We start from the raw sequence: 6,120 nt of genomic DNA, 5'->3' as shown, positions 1-6,120 counted from the left end.
GATTACAAAATATGAAGTACAGTTTTTACAACTGATTCACTGATCTCACTTGAACCCAATCAATAAACATCACAAAATGATTCCATTCTCAGAAAATCAAAGATCACAAAGATCAACAGAAGCCCAATTATTCCACCAATTATTACTACCACTTTATAACATCAGAAATATATATTTTAAACATTAAAAGACTGACACACATGGGCTTTTCTTTCAGAAACATGGGACATAGCAGTATCCCGCAGAGTTAACCAGAGAAGCGTGAAGTCACAAAGCAAATTACTAAGGGTCACCTCATTAATCAGGGCACCAAGGTGAGACGACATGAAAATGTCAGGTTTGGAGAACAAATAAGTACATAACTAAACAGATATATAAAAAGCAAGTAATGGATTATAACAGAACAAAATGTTAAATACATAGATTTGCAACATTATGATAGCCTTTAGTATTACAGCATTTAAATTCTTACTTTGTTCAACAATCATCACAGTCTTAAAGGATCAGGACTTCAAAATTAGGGAAATACAAAATATCTGACTTTCTAAGTAATAATTAGTGGTTTTTCAGAGGGTAGGAAAATCAGGACAGTTTAAAAAATCAAGAAATAATTTATGTAGATTTACACTATGGGATTTTCTACAGTAATACAATAAAAACCCCACAAATGTATTTTTTATTTACTGATAAATCTTCACATATTATCAAAAATAACTCAATAGCTTTAATTTAATTTAGATAGGGGTATAATAGAAATAATACAGTGGGTCTAATAAATTTTAAAAATGAAATAGTTCTATAGTATACCTTGATATTGTTCTATCTTTAATACCAAGGATGGCACACTTTCCGTGAATACTATATTTGAGCAAAGTGCATAATGTCATATCTCATTTCTTCATGAGAGTACTCCATTCCTAATTAAAAGATATTACTTGCCTTGTCAAAGTCACCTAAGTGGTGTAACAAATTTCAAAATTTAACACAGGTAAGTGTACTTTAGAACCAGACTTTCTACTATTATGTTTAAGGATCTCTATTGCTAAGGAGAAAATCAGAATCTAATAAATAAAAATGCTTAGAATTTAGCTCATATATACTTATTATGGAAGTTCTCTGCTTGTCCTTACACGTTTTCCACCATGGTGCCAAAGAGGAGACCCAAATGAAAACATGTTATATTTTACATATGTATATAGATTTTTTTTTTCACACACACACAAAAACTTAAGTTATGACAAAAAATATTTGGTCTCCTGTGGAGATGAGGTATGTGTGTGTGTGTTTATGTGTGTGCATATGTTGAGTTCTACATCAAGTCAAATTAGGGGCTCAGAGAGTTTGTTTAGCATTTATGAAAGATATTGTCAAATGTAAATATCTTTTCCACTTGTCTTAACTCATATATAAATATATATGTTTTACACATTGGTTTTATATCATCCTTCCAATTGGAATGTATACATTTTATTTTAGAGAAAAAATAGAAATAGACTGCAGAAAGATGTGACTAATATGTTACAAACTTAGAAAATTACTTCTGTTTACTGGCTTCATCCAATGTATTACAATGCTTTATTGTCTATTGGTATTTTGAGAGCTTGTATAACCAAATGGAAGTAGGATGTAAATATGGAAAAGGTTACCAAGGTAGTCATATATTTTCATGTGAGAAAAGCGAACTGAGAAAACATATTTTTTAAACTTCTTGCTGTAAAAAGCTTATTTCTGGCTATATAAAAACATATAATGGAAAAATGTGCATCTTCACTCATCTCTTTTTAATCCCTCTCTTTGCCGTGTCTGAAAGGATGAACAAATAGCTGTCTCTATGTATTGCACAATGACTACTCACCGTTTGTTTTTTACACAGATGACAGATGATTCTTTCACTCCACATGACTGCACAAAACAAACTAGATTAACATGTATGTATATATATATATACATGTATACATATATTTAAAATGTATACATACATATATACATATTTTTTTTTCCTATTAAGAAAAAGTGTGAGTCCTATTTTACCCCAGCCAGCTAAAATTTGTATGAGGGTCAGTTAATAAGAAGTGGAAAAATAGACAAATGTTGTGAATGATGTATATTTGATAAAACATTCTACACATTTATTTATGTAGCCTACAATGGTACATAAAAGGATGAAGACTAGGATGGGCAAAATGATTATCTGTAGTGGGAGATTTTAAAATTATATGACCAAAGAAATATTTTGACATCTAAAATCTAGAAACGCTAATAGCTGATAATTCTATAGTGAATCAACAACTTATTAAAATACTCACTCATTTAACCAACATATTCATTGAGTTCCTACTATGGTTCAGGCACTCACTTAGGTGCTTGAGTAAAGGAAACAGATGAAAAATATATAATTGTGTGGATTGTATACTTTAGTAGAGATATTACTTAGTATGGAATCTTGAATAGGCTTTTTAAATTCATAAGTATAAAATAGATCTTATAAAGGATATTGAAATTGTTAACTCAATTTTTGCAAAAGTGTCTTTTGAACTTTAAAATGTCTGATGTCATAAAAGTATTGTAAGTATGGAAATAATTGTTTTATTTAATTAATTTCTGTACATATTTGTTAAATTTATTGGTCAAGTAATGTTGAAAAGAGTGATTTTTATTTGTTATCTACTACATAGAGTTGTTTTATCAGTAACACATAAAAGTAAGAAAGCAAAAAAGGAGAATATAATGTTCATGGTGTCATAATAAGAATGACAAATTGTCCCTTTAATAAGATTCTTATTTATATTGCTATTGTAAGGAGTGGAGACTTATGACTCTATAAAATGACGTACTTTGAATGCATGATTGAATTCTTCTTAACATAAAGTACAGTCCTCCTATTTTTTGACAATTGAGCCCCTGATCATATACCTAGCATCACTTCTCCTCATTTTTCTTTTGCTCTGTTCTCCCTTGCCTTCTTTTAGTTCTTTGAGCAGAACATCTTAGCCTTTGTACCTGAAGTGTAATGCCTACAACATTTCACTCCTGCCTCTTGCCTACTCAATTTCTGCTCTTTCTCTAAGAGTACAGGTCAGACACTCTCAAACTTTACTGCACATCAAAATCTCCTACAACACAGCAATACACGTTACTGGATCTCACTACCCAGACTTTCTGATTTAGTAGGTCTGGGGTGGGGCTCAAGAATTTCCATTTTGTACAAGTTCCTACATATTTCTCAAGAGAACAACTCCTTTAGGCTTCAACTGAAAAATGTCTTCCTCACAGAGGTTTTCCTTGGCCCCTTACAGCAGATTAAAGCATTCCGTTATAGATTTCCAATGTTTCCATGTTTCTTTTTCCATAATATTAATCTTTTTTATCTTATTCAAAATATATCATTCTGGTTTGAAATTTCTGAGAAAGCAGTAATTCTGGCACTTTTGTCTCTACATTCCTATCAATTACAGTTAATGTAGTAATATACTGGGAGCTCAATAATTAAATGGATATAATCTATGTTGGACAATTCTTGGTATAAAATTCAAAGTGGAACTTAATCTGTAGTGTTTTGAAATTATTAATTCTTTTATAAAATCAAAATGCATAATTTAGAAATTGTGGACTGTAATGTAAACAGTACACCATTTAATACTTTTGTTGATCATGCTCCCTATTTTAAATAACATCCTGCCTAAGATCTTTCTCCTGAGATAAAACACAAACAACCATGTATAGATATACATATATTTGTAATTAAAGCTTAAATTAAAATAATGTAAATTGAAATACTATTTTAAGAGTATCTTAGCATTATTCCAAAACATTAGGCTCTCTAATTAGTTAAAAGTTAATCTTTATATGCATGTAATTTTGCTCATTTCCCTTTATTTTGTTTTTCTTTTTATTATACTATTTATTTTAAACTTCAGAAAAATTCTATATTACAGTATAATAGAAAGGAAGCCATGAGTATATACAATTAATTAAAATGGGGGACATATATTAAAAGAATTGAGAATTGCTACATGTGATTCTTTTCTTCAATTTAACCTTCACCAAACTATGAAATTAATCTCCAAAAGTTCTCCAAATGAGTTGTTTGTTCAATAAAAACTCTTTGACCAAAATAAACCAAACATTTAAATAGGAATTTATAGAGCATAATAATTTATCTCCAGCATATTTTTAAAACATTTTCTCTTGTATACACCCATTTATGCATTCTAGAGACCAACAAATTTCTGTAATGCTTGCCGTTTCTTAGAAATGTCACTTTTTATTTGCATTTTATGTCTTTAGTCAAGGCCCAACTCTTTACCTAGATTATTATCCACATGCTATCACATCTGGTAATAAACTCTCATAAAGGCCCGAAACAAATGGCACTTTATTCCTTGATCATTATCTTCCTTGATTCTAGCAATATTCCTAGTGCTTTAGAAAACTTCTAAAATTTTAATAACATATGTATGCCTAGTGACCTCTTTGGATTGTAAGTTCTATGAAAGTGATTTTTAAAAATTATTCTCGGGCTTCCCTGGTGGCGCAGTGGTTGAGAGTCCGCCTGCCGATGCAGAGGACACGGGTTTGTGCCCCGGTCCAGGAAGATCCCACATGCCACGGAGCGGCTGGGCCCGTGAGCCATGGCCGCTGAGCCTGCGCGTCCGGAGCCTGTGCTCCAAAACGAGAGAGGCCACAACAGTGAGAGGCCCGCGTACCGGAAAAAAAAAAAAAATTATTCTCACATTTCAGTTATTTTTGAGAGCATATGATATAAATCTGTTTTATATAGACAGAGAGATGCTTGATAAAAATCCATGGAAATGTGTGCTAGAATCCAGAAATCCCTGAAGAATCTACTCAGCTAACATATAGCAATATTTTCTTATAGGAATATTTTGTTCAAGTTTATGCATTATAAGTACAGAAAAAAGGTAATAAATCTGGACTTTTGAATGAAAAGATTAGCAGAAAAACAAATTTTAGTTAAATCATATCCTAAGGAAATGGAATAATAATTCCAAAATATTTTTAAAAAGGAGGTTTATTAAAAATTAACATAATGTACATATATGTATTGTATCCCTATTCTGATTTTTAAAGTTTAAGTCCACAAATAACATAAGATTTTGTTCTTTTAGGATATGAAAACACTGAGAAAAAATGAAATTATCCTTTTGCAACAAACACAAAATATTATGCCAAATCTCATATCTAAAGTTTTTATCTTTATAAATAAGTGTGTTTTGTTGCAATATCATTTGTGGAATAAGTAACTTTATAAAGATTAGTTTACATGCCAAATCTGATAAGACACCATAAGTAAGAATATAAAACATTTTGATAATATTCTGTATAAGAACTATAGATATGAAAATATTCTATGATATTAATAATCATATTTATTATTTGGCCTTAGGCTATTTGGTTTATTATTTGGCATTATGCTATTTGGACAACTGGCATGAAGACTGGGGGGAAAATGAAAAACTTTTATTCTATTTCTAATTGTAATCTTTACATGATACTTGTTTTAAATAGACAATTTGTTATGTGTTTGCAATAATATTTATACCACTTGGAATCATTCAATTGAAGTACTATTATTTTGTTACTTTTAAAAAGAATATATTTAGCAAATATTCCCAGAGCATCAATTTTAATATTCTTATAGATGAACATAAAAAATGGAAAGGATTGTTTTCCATGACTATTTGGTGGTCCAAATAGTTTTCTTTTGAGTACATTTTATATTTTTTCTTCTTAAGAAGAATGACATTTTATTAAATATTGACAATAAAAAATATTTTATTTTTAAATAAAATCTTTCTTTTTCAATCATATGCTTTCTTTCAAACAATTAGTTTGCACCACTGAAAGGATATCTTCACACGTGTTTCTGGGAAAGGTTGCATTTATCTTTTGGGTTAGATTACTCTGTATGAAAAAGTTAAGGATTTGGAAATTTATTTTACTTCTCTATTATCCTTTACTAGAAAAGAACTTTTTGATTCAAACATGAAATTTTTCTGGAAATCCCGTGGGAGTATTAAGTTACCTTGGGCTAAACTGAATCATCAGTGATCATCTTAGCTGTCAATGACCTATAGATGGCATATTTATCTAATTAAA

This window comes from Monodon monoceros, unplaced genomic scaffold (assembly GCF_005190385.1).
Source record: "Monodon monoceros isolate NGI ecotype Baffin Bay Population unplaced genomic scaffold, NGI_Narwhal_1 Contig534_ctg1, whole genome shotgun sequence".
Lineage (NCBI taxonomy): Eukaryota > Metazoa > Chordata > Mammalia > Artiodactyla > Monodontidae > Monodon > Monodon monoceros.
Note: the sequence above shows the minus strand (reverse complement) of the source record.